Raw genomic sequence first — 15,656 nt, 5'->3', positions numbered from 1 at the left:
CTTGATAATTTTTATGCTACCAGCTAACCTGAATTAATACGTATCTTGATTCACATATAGTAGATACATTAAACTGATTTTAAAATACAGAGTTATTCTGTGAAAAGATTGATCCAGGAAAATTATATGGGCATGAAGATCTAGGGCTTACTCCTATAGTATGTGAGCAGATGATATTCTGATTATTATTTTTTAAAATAGATTTATTTATTTATTTAGAGACAGATTGAGAGAGAGAGAGAGAGAGAGAGAGACACATGGCAGGGAGGGGCAGAGGAAGAGGGAGAGAGAAACCCAAGCAGACTCTATAGAGTGTGGAGCCCTAAGTGGGACTCCAGGCCAGGACCCTGAGATAATGATCTGAGCCAAAACCGAGAGTCAGAGGCTTAACAAATGTGCCACCCAGATACCCCTCCACAAAAAATATTCTTTCTTTTTTTTAAAGATTTTTATTTATTTATTTGACACAGAGAGACACAGCTAGAGAAGGAGCACAGCAGAGGGAGTGGGAGAGGGAGAAGCAGGCCCCCCATGGAGCAAGGAGCCCAATGCAGGGCTTGATCCCAGAGCCCTGGGATCATGACCTGAGCCGAAGGCAGATGCTTAGCAACTAAGGTACCCAGGCACCCTCACATAAAATATTCTTAAGTTATTGTAACGTATATCCAAAAATAATAAAAATGGCTAAATACCTACTGGACCGTGACAAAGAAATAACTGACCATGATTATTAATGGAACAATGAAACGGAAAGCTCTCTGAGCTGAAGGATTGGAAAAAAAAAAAAAAAAAATCAGGGGGAAAAAAAAGCCTGAACCATATTCCAGTTTTTCTCAGAGAAGCACTTCACATTGTTCTGTCTACCCAGTATTGAGACAAGGCCAGTGGCTCTTTGGAACAGCCATATGCTGCTATGTAAAGATAGGAACACAACTTCAGCTTGCCACTAATACAGGAAGAAACAGAAACTTTGCCTCAAGATCAGCCAATTTGCAAAAATTCAGAAAGTAATACGGAATAATAGGTGAAATCAGAACGATTTCTCATTGACAGCAGCCTTGGCAGAGAGTGATATAAACTGTCGATATTCAGGTTGTGCTTCTATTCAACTTATCCACACCTTCCCAGAGTGGTAGAAAGCAACGGTACAAATAAGTTAGCAAGCACTCTCTCACAGAGGATGTAAACATATCCTAGTCACTATAGAGTGCCATTTCAGAAATTGAGCTTGTGAACGATTCGTAGAGAGAGGATATTTAAAATGTTATTTAAGTCTCTATGCAAATTTTCCTTCTAAGTGAAACCTCCTCTGAGCGCACAATCTAAATTTGAATTCCCTCACTCCGCCCACCCACATGTGCTTTCACTCTCCCTCTCCCTTGCTTTATTTCCCTTCACCACGTCGATCGCTGTTTAACACAGAACATGTTTTGTTTATTGTTCATTCTCTCTCCACTAGAATGTAAGCTCCATGATGGCAAAGTTACGTTTGTTCATTTGTGGCTCCCCATTTCCAGAAAAATATCTTGCACATGGTAGGAGCTTACTAAATAGTTCTTAAGAGCAAACACATTTAAGGAGGAAAGGACAAAGTAAAGGTTAAGTTATCCTTTCAGAAGTCAAAAGCTATGCAGATGTCACAAGAGTACACAAGTTCCACTTGAACAGGCAGACATTTAGTATATATTCCATTATTTAGAAAGGTATGATATATCAAGATCTTTGAAACATGCAGGGGAAAAAAAAATTTGTTTCACCCTTCCAAACACTGTAGCTTTTGTTTTGGCCTTCGGTATAAAGGGAAAGAAAGAAGAATCTGGGCTCTAAATCTGTTGTTTCTATCTTGCCACTGGCCTTTTTTTGGCTACAGCCCTTATAAAAGGGAGTGGAAGGGGTGGAAGCATACCCTAAAAATAATCAAAACTAGCACATTTGCAAAATCAACTCATGAAAAAAACAGTGCTTAAAAATTACCAAAGAGGAATTCCTACTTGAAGACCAATATTTCTTTAGATACAAGTTTAGATACAAACTTTAGATACAAGTTTACGCAGATTTGTCTTTCCATGTAGCATGGGACCCAGGCAGAACACTTTGTTTGCAAAGATAAATACACAGAGTATGGCAGGGTGTACACCATGAGGCAATAAGGAGAAATTTAGTTTGCTTTTTTAAAATTCCCTTTAAAATTCTGTATTAATACAGGCATATTGTTTGCTGACAACTCTAGAGAAAAAGTATCCTCCTGCTGTCTGAATATGAAGATCGGTTATTGATCTTCTCTCGGGAAAGGGTGCTATTTTCAGACCTCTTTTTAGAAGCCAATTAGTAAACTTGATCTACTTTGGCTTCTCTTCTAACCTATAGATTCATTATTTAACCAAAAACTTGATGTAAATCTACGAATACCTCACATGTCTACATGAACATTTCCAGAAAGCATCAGTTGCTCTCTCAGCCCTCGCCTGCCAGGCCACTGTGGGCTTCCTCCAGTCTTCCCTACCTCTGAAATAGCATCTCAAAACTCTTGATTCCTTGCCATCATCACTGTCACCATCCTACTCCGAGCTGCCACTGTATTTCACGGAGATGACTGCAATGCCAACTCAGAGCTACCAATTTGCCTCCTACTGCATCTAAAATGGAATTCAGACTCCGTCCGTCTCCAGCCCCTGCGCCAATTGCAGGTCCCTTTTGTGCTCTTGACGCTCTACCTGCATCGGCATCCTTTCAGTTTCTGATAGAGTAAAGCTCTTTTCTTCCTTAAGACTTCTATACCATTTGCTCTACTTTGAATGTTCTTTCCCTTCCTCACACCATTCATCCAATTAACTGTGAATCACCTATGCATTCTGGCTGAAATTTCCTTTCCAAAGAAAGGCCTTATCTGACCCATGACTGAAATTAGGTGACACTGTTTATACTGTTCCATAATAGTCTGTAATTTCACTTTACAGCACTTACACCATCTGTTACCATACCACCATTTTTTTAAAATAAAAGATTTTATTTATTTATTTGACGGACAGAGATCATAAGTAGGCAGAGAGGCAGGCAGAGAGGAGGAAGCAGGCTCCCTGCCGAGCAGAGAGCCCGATGTGGGGCTCGATCCCAGGACCCTGAGATCATGACCTGAGCTGAAGGCAGAGGCTTTAACCCACTGAGCCACCCAGGCGCCCCAACTATATTACCATTTTTTAAAAAAGATTTTATTTATTTATTTGACAGACAGAGATCACAAGTAGGCAGAGAGGCAGGCAGAGAGAGAGGAAGAGAAGCAGACTCCCTGCCAAGCAAAGTGCTTGATGCGGGGCTCAATCCCAGGACTCTGAGATCATGACCTGAGCTGAAGGCAGAGGGTTTAACCCACTGAGCCACCTGGGCACCCCTATATTACCATTTTTAAAGTGACACAGTCTTCCCCCTGCTCCACTGTGCTATATGCCCACAGAAGTAGGGACAGTATATTTCATTACCATTGAATTATCAGCTTTGGGAACTTTGTCTGGCATATTGTGGAGACCTACACATGCTTAATAAACACATTTTTCTATTTTTTCATCAAACCACCATAGGATGACATTGTTCAAACCAAGGTAACTGCTTAATATGAGTATCAGACTATTTACTAAAATGGCATTCTTATCAAGGAAACTCACTAGCTAAGGGGAAAAAATATAGAAAAATGTTTGTTTATAAATACAGATTTCTTTACAGGCAATCATGTACTGTTTCTGGGGATGTATGAGTGGCCAAGAGAGTGTCTGGGAAATATGTTCAAAATTAACGTAGATCCTGTGAAAAAAAAAAAAAATCAGGCATGTAGTAATAGCGAATGAAAGACAAAGTCACGGCAATAATAAGGGAAAAAGCTATTCGAACGAATGCTTAAAGGGAAGAGGAAAAAGTAGTGGCCTTCTGATTTGTATTTCCTTCTACTTCTTCTCAAAGCCAAAGGACACCTGTGACAGACTCAGCTGAGTGCTTGCCACCCTGGGGCCACCCTTGCTAGCCAGACTTATCAAGCGGCCTCACAGAACTGGAGTGTGGGAGGCCACAGTGCGTATGTCATTATGTACATCTGAGCAAGAAGAAGGAAAGAGCAATGAGTTCTGAGCCTTGGACAGACACCTACATTTTACCATCCGAGGTCACTGTTTGAAGGGGCAGGCAGAACGAAGGAAAATTTGAGGATAAGATGACTGATGGCCATGCTGGAGTTACAGAGAGAAAAAGTCTATCTTGGTACAGCTGCTATTGAATAGCTAACACTTGCCCCATTCAACTGATGTATTGCCTTAGACTTCAAAGCACAGAGTAAAAGTTAATGATCAGAATTTCTTATAAAATTTAATATTTAAGCAATGTTTAATAATGGCATATGCTTGACAAAGCTCATACATACTTACTGAACCTATTTGGCATAAAAATTGATAAATACAAATTATTAGGTTAACTTATTCATTGTTAGCAGTATACAGTACTAAAAATCAGCCCATAAATTAGCTGTTTAAAAAAGAAAACATTCTATATTGAAGTAACTACAGATTCACATTACACCTATAAGAAATAACAGATTCCTTATATACTCTTTCTTAACCTTCCCCAATGATAACTCTTAACATAATTATAGTACAATATCAAAACTAGGAATCATACCATCACACTATTAAAATTTCACATGCACTAGTGTGTATATGTATGTAGTTATGCTAAATTTAACCTGGAAATTGTACCTTTACAACACAGAGATATGGTAGTTGCCACCTTAAATAAGTGCTCAACATTGTATCAGTCATGATGGCAACCTTGGTATTATATGTAATACAAGAAAGAATAGCTAAGCATTAAAGGCCACAGAATAATTCATGAAGTAAAAACAGGTAGAAGCCAAACGTGTTTAAATTAGAATCTAATTGAGCCTTTACACTAACTTATTTCTTATAGGAAGAAAGGAGTTAAGTTAATGACACTGAAAGGAAACAAACAAATACATTCCAGCATGTGGCATAGTTTATAAGACAAGTGACCTGGTCTCAACAAGAAAACAGTAACAACAAAAGCCATTGGGAAAAAGCTGGGAAGAATTGTCATTTAAAAAGATCTACGTAGATTTAACAACCAAATTCAGTGCACAGATAGTCCTGGATCTGGTATTTAGAGATGAAGTCTTCTGCTATCAACAACTTTCTTTCAAATGTTTCACCAAAAACTTGGGCATGCATGCTGTATTGCCTTCTGTCTCTCTCTCTCTCTCTCTCTCAGGCAAGCACTTAAAGTTGTTAAAGCATTCTTCCAACTTCTCTGTATTTTTGAAATTTTTTATAAGTTTAAAATATATACTCAGTTTATAAAAAAACAGAAAATACATAGGCAATTCCCTTATGATAAAATATCATGATATTATATCTAAGTATTTGCAATGGTTGTATCGTATTCAGGCTAGCCAATGTAAGATTATTAAGCCTCCCTTTGAGCCATTTATTTTCATTTTTATTTTTTAAGATTTATTTATTGATTTGAGAGATGGGGGGATGAGCAGAGAGAGAATCTTCAAGTAGACTCCCCATTGAGCACAGAGCTAGGCTCTGGCTGGATCCCACAATTTATGCAATTGTAACCTGAGCAGAAACCAAGAGTTGGAGCCTTAACTGACTAAGCCATGCAGGCACCCCCATTTTAGCCATTTAAATTTGTTCCTGTAAATAATGCTACAACCAACATCTTTAGGCTTTAAAAAAGAAACAAAACTATGTCCGTGCCATTTAATTAAGTGTAATTCATGCTCCACTCAACAGTAACGTGTGAACTGAAAATAAAAAAATCACACCTTATAAAACTTTACAAATATATTATAAATGCACTAATTTGATTTCACACTATTGTATTCAAATTTACTGCCTGTACCAAGAATTATAAAGGGTACTGTAGTATTTAAAGAAAGAGAACAAGGCCATTTACATTTAATTAGCTATATTTCTTTTTCAACACTGGGAAGAAAAAGTAAATTTATAACTTGGAGGAAAAAAAAAATTCTAAGGAATGCTTAATAGATCTATCTGGCAAAGACAATGCCATTCTGGGAAGCTTTCATTATCTTATCACAAGAGCTGACACAAACTGGCTTTTGTTATATAAACCTTAGGAGAAAACCTGTTCAAAGCAACCACTAAAATATACTTGCTTACAAAGGCAGTCATGAATTTCTGCAATGATTTTGCAGGCACAGTTTTCAGAGATTAACCAGATGTAGGGCACCTGGGTGGCTGAGTTGGTTAAGCATCTGCCTTCGACTCAAGTCATGATCCCAGGGTCCTGGGATCGCATCCTGCATTGGGCTCCCTGCTTGTCAGGAAGCCTGCTTTTCCTTCTCCCTCTGCCTGCTTCTCTGACTACTTGGGCTCTCTGTCTTTCAAATAAATAAATAAAATCTTAAAGAAAAACAACAACAACAACAACAAAAAAGATTAACCATATGTAGTTCTGGGAGAAGTAATGCTGCTATGCATCACAACAGGTCTGATGGGGAGCAGAATATGCCATCCCCAAAATGTGCCTCTTTGGCATGTGGATATTTTGAGCTGAAGGCAATCAAGACCCAGCAGTTTCAAGAAAAAATTTTGCTTCTCCCTGAACTACCTAAAAAAATTTAGATGGTGGCCTGGTGCAGAAAGGGTACTGTAGTATTTAAAGAAAGAGAACAAGGCCATTTACATTTAATTAGCTATATTTCTTTTTCAACACTGGGAAGAAACAGAGATAACTTTTTATCGGAACAACCAGTATGTATGGCACGGCAAATACCTAATTACCAAACATCTGCTTTTCTTATGTCCTGTGAATTACCCTCTTTCCCTTTGAAGCCCCAGGCTCCTTTCCCATTTCTTAGCACGAGATGGCATATAAACCTCAATTGTCTGGTTTACGTTTGGGTCTTCTATTTTTATTGGGCTCCACAGATACAGAATTAAATTTACTTTTCTTCTGTTAATCTGTTTTATGTCAATTTAATTATTAGATCAGCCAAAGAACCTACAAGGAAAAAAAGGAAAATTCTTCCATCTCTATGGGTCAAATCACTTTGCATAGTGTCTGCATTTTTGAAAAATGTTCAAAACACAGATTAATGATAATAGGGGAAGGAAGTAACAGTAACAGGTGACTCTTTCTATATCATTTCAGAATGCACAATTCTGGAATATTCCTTAATGTCTGACTATTTTCAAGGAAGAATGAAATGTAAATTATTCTAATAAATAAAATATATTTGTGTTTCAAAGGAAGGGAGATATGGCCTTTACAGAATATTTTGTTTACTACTTATGCTAAATATACACAGTAACTTTTATAGTCTCCAAATGTTAAAAAAAAAAAAAATCCTTTGTTTTTGATTTAGATTGAAAAATCTGGACACCAAAAGGTTGAGTGATGTGTCAGATGTGGATCACTTTCTTGTTAATTAACATTTATTTAGTCCTGACATAGAGAATACTAATTTTTGAAACTTAAGAATTCATAATTATTCATGTATAACACATAATAACAAATATTTATGGTTTTTAATTCATTTATATATGTGAATAATGAATGGTGAATAAGTGTTGCTTAGGTCCTAGAACAGAAAGATCCGAGGAGAAAGAGAAAAATCAATGTGTGTATGTTGACCCTGTTTTCTTTTTACATCCTTACCTTTGTTCTTGTTTCTTCTTGTATCCACTCTTGTTCAGAAATCACTTTGTGATGGTTATGATGCTGGAAAGAACAGTGGACTAAAAAATGCTTCATCAGCGCACTGCACTTAAGGTAAGGAGCCTCAAATTCCAGATGTAATTGCACCATACAGTACTATGACATTTTGCTTTCCCCCCCTTCTTTGGGATCTGAGGATCGTGAATACTGGCAGAGAGATTAAATTTCAATTCACATATCATATAATTAAGTGTTGAAAAATATAAAAGGTTTCATTCCTCCCGCTACACTAGCAGTTCTGGATTCCAAAAATATGAACTCTTTAAGAGTGTACATTCAATCGAGAGGGGAGCAGAGGCAAACAACTAATTTCAAAAGACTGTGTGAAATGCTGTTATCGCTGCCTCTCTAAAATGGGAACTACCATTTAGTGAATATAATGAGCCGGAAAACAGCTGTGTCATTAGCACACCTATCAAGAATTACCATCACTTTATTTTTGACCTGAAGAAAGATGCCTCATTTACAATAAAAACTATGTTCCTGCTGAATAAAGTATATGGCAATTTTTACTCAAGGTACATAGGGCAGTGTATTCAATTTAGTTTTTAACCACCCAATCTAGACTTTCCTCAGTCGTTTTGCGATCAACTCATCAGGTTTTATTTTCTTGATAATACCTATTGTACTATGAAATCATCTTGTTTATTTGCTCAGCTGTCTGTCATCAGAGTATGCACCTTATCTATCTTATTCAAACCCTGTACTCCTCAGCCCAGCGGCAATGGCCTGCACTAGGTATTGAGTAAGAGTTCAAAGAGAAAATCAGACAGTGAAAAGGAAAAGACAGGACCAATCTTTTCCTTGGCCCGGATGGAGGGGGACTGGTTTGGTCAATATTTAACTTAAGCTGTCGCACAGAAAGGCTTTCTCAGACCCTCTTTATTGCCCCTGTAAACACCAAACACCTACCAGCATACTTAGACCACTGTATGGAAATGGTCCATTTGCCAGTTTGTTTCTCCATGTTACCCTCTTTCCCACGAGTACCATTATCATTCTTTCCTTCCCACCCCCCACCAACCCCACCTTTTTTTTAAAGACTCAATTCAGGCTTCACTACCTCTAGGGATATTTACTTAAAACGAAGGCTGTATTCTCCAAGGACTCTTATTGCCCTTTAGGTGATCTTTCCATTTATTCCCATTGCATCTTGTAGAGTGGTTGGAGGTGGTCACAATGCTAGCACATGATCATGCCATAAAGGGCAGAAAAGAGATGCTTCATAGGAAAAGTCAAAGGTTGAGTTAGTGCTCTGGATGCTGCTGCTGCTGCTGATGATGATAATTATTATTGTTATTATTATTATTTTGGCTTCTTCTTCAATCACAAAAGGAGACTCACTGAACTCAAAGAAGGGGATAGTACAGGCAATCAGAAATAAGAATAACACGCTGAACAGAAGAGTCATCAATGGATTCCACTTAAAAGCTGAGCAAGTGCAGAGGCTTGGGCTGTGATTGGGGAGGGTGCGGGAGGAAGGCAGAGGCAGCCCAGGAGGGAAATGTGCCAGGGGGAAACTTTTTTTTTCATTTCCAAGGGACACAAAGTGAGTTGCCAACAAATTACATGTTAAAGGCCTACCGTTGAATTAGAGGTTTGCTCCTAAGAGATGAGTAGATTGGGCAGAGAATTCCCATGAAATTACAGAGCAAAAAACCCTGAAAGATTCCTAAGTGACTTTGTTTCAGGGTTCAGGAGCAGTTGTTGCCATAACAGGAGAAACTAATCCTCATTACCATTGCCTAATTGCTTTATGCTAATATGGTCTTGAAAACATTCCTTCTGTTGCCAATGTTTTGCTGTCGTGTATTTACTAAAAAACGAGTTCAAAAGGTTACTGCCCTTCCTTAAACCCAAAGAAAATTGTCAACAAACTCCATGTAATAAAATAGTGACTGAGTTCTCTGGCAGATCTGAAGAAGTCAGGTTATCACCATTAACAAATGGAAAGCAGTTGTGCTATTGTTTCATTTCTAGCAAGTAAAACAAACATGAATAAGCACTATTAGTTTTTGGGAGGGAGGAAAAATTTCTCCAAAATAAAAATAAATAAATAAACTTTCCTAATCATTCAGTTAAATAATAGAGCCCCGGACAACTATTGATGGCCAAATAGCTTTTGAGAACTATTCTAAGCAATAAGGAACCTAATGACAGAATATTAAACACAGTGTATACTGGATTTGATGTTTTGACAAAGTATATTAGTTCAACATGGTAATATTTTTGCATAAAAGAGATAGAATGTCTCTTTTCACTTGGCTGGAAGATTCATAATTTGAGAGGAATCAGAAGCTTCTGAAGGTAAAGAAGGATGTGTTGCCTATGCTTTCATAGGTAAGTTTTAGGGGTAGTGTAGAAAAGGAAGTTGATGCACCAAAGGAGAGTACAAAATAATCTATGCCCCATCAGGCAGAGGGTGATGATGGGCAGGAGGGGACATATCTTTTGGGGAGAAGAGGAAAGGAGGTTTGAAAACCTGAAGTTTAAGTGGCAGGTGATGGAGATGGATACTCTCAGAGGGGCGGAGTGGAAACTAAGGAAAGAGAGGCAATTCTAGAATCAACTGCACAGAATACACTATGAAATGATGAAAAGATAGCAGCTTGATGGTGTATCCAATGTCAGGTCAATAAAATAGAATATATAAGAAAACGGATATAGAAATGAAGGACTAAAATTAGGAGGAAAGTAAGTAAAAAGAAATGAGAACTACTGATGAGGGAACAGAAGGCAAGCAGAAGCTGACACCCTGCAACTTTCTCCTTCCCCCCACTCCAGGGTGACACAGGTGTGACATCCTTCCCTGCATCTCCCAACTATCCTAATGTTAATATGTTGCTAGAGGGGGAAAAACAACCTTAACCTAACAATGGCAAGGTCTCCGGTATCTTGTAGGTCCTCTTTAGCATATGAAAATCCTTTTGAAACTTCCCTTGTCCTTACCTCGCCCAGCCCCACATTATAGAATCAGCCACTTGTCACAACCCCGGTACCGTCGTTCTGCCCACAGGTCTTGTGCCCAGGCTTTAATAAACCACCATTTTGCACCAGAGATGTCTCAAGAATTCTTTCTTGGTCACCGGCTCCAGACCTCACCCCAACGAACCTCACTTATATCCTAAAACTTCATTATTATGGGGCTGCCTGGGTGGATCAGAGGGTTAAGCATCTGCCTTCTGCTCAGGTCCTGATCTCAGGGTCCCGGGATGGAGCCCTGCATTGCCCGGGGCTCTCTGCTCAGCAGGGAATCTCCTTCTTCTTCTCCCTCTCCCTCCGTGCTCTCTTTCTCTCTCTCAAATAAGTCTCTTAATTTTTTTTTTTTTTTTTTTAAAGAAATGAGAATTAGAAGTGTCTGACAGAGATTGTGCTCTACCTGGGAGGGTCAGAAAAGAAAGCCTTAGGGATTTTTGGAGGGCAGCACATTGGTAGTGCCTGGAGAAAAGAAGGAATCTGAGTTAGGTAAAGTAGTAAACACTAAAAAATGACACACATTCCTGAGAGAGGATATCAAGTGAACAAATCAATATTGCAGAAAATAATAAGCAAATTAGGTGTTAAAGTAATAAAAAACAAGTGTTAAAAAAGACGAGTTTATGTAAAATATTTAAGTCTTGGAAAAATTCCTCCCTGCTCAATATAGCATGTATTTCAAATGATCATTTTTGATATGCCCATTTCAAATTTGTCTATTGGGGGAGATAGATGAAAGTTTCAATATAATTGAAACTATGTAACCCTGCTTGCATCTCTTCAAGAGGATTCAAATTCATGGAAGTGAAGAGAGGAAACCCGATTATTTACTTGAGCAATTTAATTTTTTTTCTGTCTTCTACTTATATATAAAGACCAAAATGAATTCATATTTATCTTTTTTGGAGCTTTTCAACTTTTCTTGATTTTTATTGTATGGTTAAAATAGAATTTTGCAATTGTAATTCATTTTACAAACACAATGAATATAGATGAATCTCACTTTATGTCACATATCTATTCCTGAAAATTTGGTTATTGGTTATTATATGAAGAAAGTACTATTTTAATTGAACTAAAAGGGTTAATATTTAAATGAATGTTAAAAAAATGAATCATTTTACTCTAAGTTCTAAATATTCTATATAAAATGAAATAAAAACAATATAAAAACATTGTCATGATATGATGTTTCTGAATGTTAGATATTTGTGGCTCAGATTTTTTTGTTATCTGGCAACATTTAAAATATTATTTTCTGAAAAGAAAATAATGAGTTATCTCCTGCATAAAGTGAGTGAGTTGGTGACATATGGTCCAGCTCACCTATCTTTTAGTACTCAAACTCATTAACAAAAATTATCAGTCATTTGGCAATTAAAAACATTATCTGCGTATTACCGATAATACTAAAAAATGTGTCCTACAATATATTTTTATAGAACTTTACAAAATATGCATTGCTGCTTTCAATTCTAAGCCAAAGTTGAAGATGAGGAAAAAAAAAGATGGCCTTGGGTAATATGGTAATTATTACTAGCTTTCGTGGTTCAAATAGGTCTCATATGATACAGTTTATACAAAATTAATGTGACTATCAATAGCCATTCTCAAACATGTATATATATTGAGTTCAATCTGCCAAACTAGAATAACAATCTATATTGTCTCTGGAAAATCTTGGAAATCTTTCTTCCTCTTTTTTATTAACCTTCTTAAATGCATTTCCACCTGTAATAACTTCATTCATTATCACTTTGATAGCTGATTTCTGCAGGTTTTTTTTTTTTTAAGATTAGTAACGAGCAATCATAAGTAAATAAAATAGTCATTGCTATGATAAAAAATGAGATATTTTCTACTGTTAATGACCAATAAATAATACAGATTATCTATTGCTTTGCAATATTTTTATGCTATCATTCATTCATTCTTTCTCTCTCTCTCTCTCTTTTTTTTTTTTTTTTTGGTACACCAGTAATACCTACTTTTTTCCCCAGAAGATCCTTTCAGATTTTTCCTCTTCAATCAGATTCTGTCACTGCTTTTTCTTACTAGTCAGAAATGGTGGAAATTAAGACTGTGAATGCAAAACACATCAAGGGAACAGAGACTAATGCTTTTCAATTTAATAGCTTTTTGTATATTGTTCTGGTTTAGTTCTTCCCTATGTAGAGTATTGCACCATTACCTCCAAAGTCAAGGAGAGAAAACTAGACTTCAGCCTTTGCCACAGGAAAAACAAATGAGAAGGTGCGCTGGCAGCAACATGACTAATTTATTATAAATATATTGTGTTTAAGATATGCTTTTAACCCATAAAGTGTAAATTAAGATATAAATGTTTCATTTTTTTTTAAAGAGTTTTTTATTTATTTGACAGAGAGAGATCACAGTAGGAGAGAGGAAGGGAAGAGATCACAGAGAGAGAGGAAGGGAAGCAGGCCCCCTGCTGAGCAGAGAGCCCGATGTGGGACTCGATCCCAGGACCCTGAGATCATGACCTGAGCCGAAGGCAGCGGCTTAACCCACTGAGCCACCCAGGTGCCCCTATGCTTCATTTTCTTTCTAAAGATTTTATTTATTTGACACAGAGAGATACAGCGAGAGAGGGAACACAAGTAGTGAGAGTGGGAGAGGGAGAAGCAGCCCTCCCCCCTCCAGGCAGACGCTCAAGGGGCTCAGCCAACCAGGCGCCCCTAAATGTTTCATTTTTACCTCTTCTAATACTCCAAAGGTGTGGCTTAAGAATTTTAAAGAATTAATTAACTTGTATGGTCCAAAACACTGATCATTTATTTAAAATTAATTTTCTAGACCTATTTTGTCAATATGGTAGCCATTAGCCACATGGTACTATTTACATTCAAATTAATTTAAATATAATTAAAAAAAAATCAGTTCCTCAAGTGCACTAGTTACATTTGAAGTACCTAATAGCCACATGTAACTAGTAGCTACCATTCTGGACATCATACATACATAAAACATTTTCATCACTGCGGCAAGTTTTATTAAACAGTGCTGCTTTAGTTCCTGATGAATGTTATAATTTTTTCCCACATCCTGATTTGTTTTAAAGCTCCTGTATTGCTAATAAAATAAATTCCTAAATGCAGTAGTGGTCCAAGACTATGTGAAAATGTTGACTGAGATAATCCTAAGGCACTAGTGTTTCTAGAGCCAGTCTGTGGCAGAAACACTATCACTATTGATCAGGAACTTGGAATGTTTCTACAGCTCTGCTGGGCCAGTCCCTTGAAATGTTAATTGTGGTATCATAGGTGGAGGCACCATAGCTAAACTTTCAGAAACAAAAACGTAACGTTATTTAGCTGTGAGTCAAACAGGAATGTTATTTCCTCATATCTTTACATGGCTGGTTAATTTTGCTGTTTAAGCCTGCACTAAAATGTCGCCCCTTTAGAGAATCCTGCTTGACCATTTAAACTACATTAGCCCCATCCCCCTGTTTCAGTCCTAACTACTATAATATTGCTCTGTTGCATTTTCACCATTGCATTTATTGATTCCTTCCATACTTGTGTATATTTATTTGATTTTGACTGTCCCTCCTCCACTCAAATAAAGCTTGTTACAGGAGAAGGATTTTGTGATGTTCACTGCAATATCCCAGATCCTAGAAGGCTGCCAGGCAAAGGTAGGAGCCTTATAAATATTTATCACACAGATCAATGAATGCATTGGACAACAGATGGAGATTAAAGTTATTCATGGTGAAAATGTGATTTTGTAAAATATAAAGGTATTTTTTCCAAATAAAAAATACATTTACTCTTTTCTCCCATTTGATCTTTATTATTAATCTCCAAACTTTATATTTGAAATGTGGTAACTTCAGAGTTATATTTATACAAATAATTTACCTTTATGAAAGTTAAATAAGAAGTTGGCTTATAATCGATGAGACTGGCCATCTGGCACAATAACACACTCAAGAGATGGAGGGTATCTCTTGGGAAACTGGAGAGGCAAATCTATTGAAAAATGATAAGGGTATGTAAGTCTCAGATCCTCACTATTCTAAAGAAATCCTCTGTTAAGTGGAAATTTTGTTTTCTTTAATTTTTTTTCTTGCAAGATTTTATTTAAATTCAAGTTAGTTAACATTGTAAGGGGAAGTTTTCAAAATGGGTGATTTTGACTGTACGTTGTCTAGAAAAGAGGGTACAAGTAGGCATATTTTGGTGAGGGGATTCAATACTAGGGAGTATATATCTGGAAAACTTAACTGATATAACCATGTACAATTTCAGCTATGTGCTAGCAGTTAACTCTGGGAGTATCAAGCTATCAAAAAATGACTCCAAGGACACCATTAGGATTGTTCAACTGCTTCAGAAACAGCCTTCTGATTATTCTATGGCTTATAGTGAAAATTTTTCTTAAGCATTTTTTTGTGATAATTATAATTATTACTATAAATTGATAAGTTGTCATTTTAGCTCATGCATCAGCCAGTCTTTTGTGACTTTAATTTGTTAACTGAATTCTTTAGAGCCTGAACTACTGAAGCAGACTACCCATAAAGCCAAGGACTATACCTTGAAACACAGTGACTTTCTCCACTGAATAACAGTTGGTCTCCATCCCAGACATTTTTAGCATCTCAAAGTACAATGCAATTCTGATTTACACTCCCTTAATTTTCTTTTATATCCAGATTTTGGTGGTTCTCTGCATATTTTACAAATGCAATTTAATGTACAAGATTTTTAAAATTCAAAAAATAACACAAATAATTGTTGATATTTTTAAATAACTCCCAAATGGCATTTTTCAAGAAGAGACATCATTTTACATCTTATGTGGATAGGCAGATTACAAATGCTGAAGCTTTATGCCTTGTTTCAGGAATGTCTGGGTTACTGCTGAACATAAAATGCAACCCTTAATAGTGTTTTTTTTCC

General features: G+C 36.8%; 1 protein-coding gene across 1 annotated transcript in view; it reads right to left on the bottom strand.

The window, feature by feature from the left end:
* The window catches only part of MMP16 (matrix metallopeptidase 16), a 293,833-nt gene that overhangs the window by 45,488 nt on the left and 232,689 nt on the right, over window positions 1-15,656 (bottom strand). The gene's annotated exons all lie outside the window — the stretch shown is intronic.

Source organism: Mustela lutreola, chromosome 3, assembly GCF_030435805.1.
Source record: "Mustela lutreola isolate mMusLut2 chromosome 3, mMusLut2.pri, whole genome shotgun sequence".
In the NCBI taxonomy this organism is placed as follows: Eukaryota; Metazoa; Chordata; class Mammalia; order Carnivora; family Mustelidae; genus Mustela; species Mustela lutreola.
The sequence above is the reverse complement of the archived record's forward strand: the minus strand, read 5'-3'. Positions and strand labels throughout refer to the sequence as shown.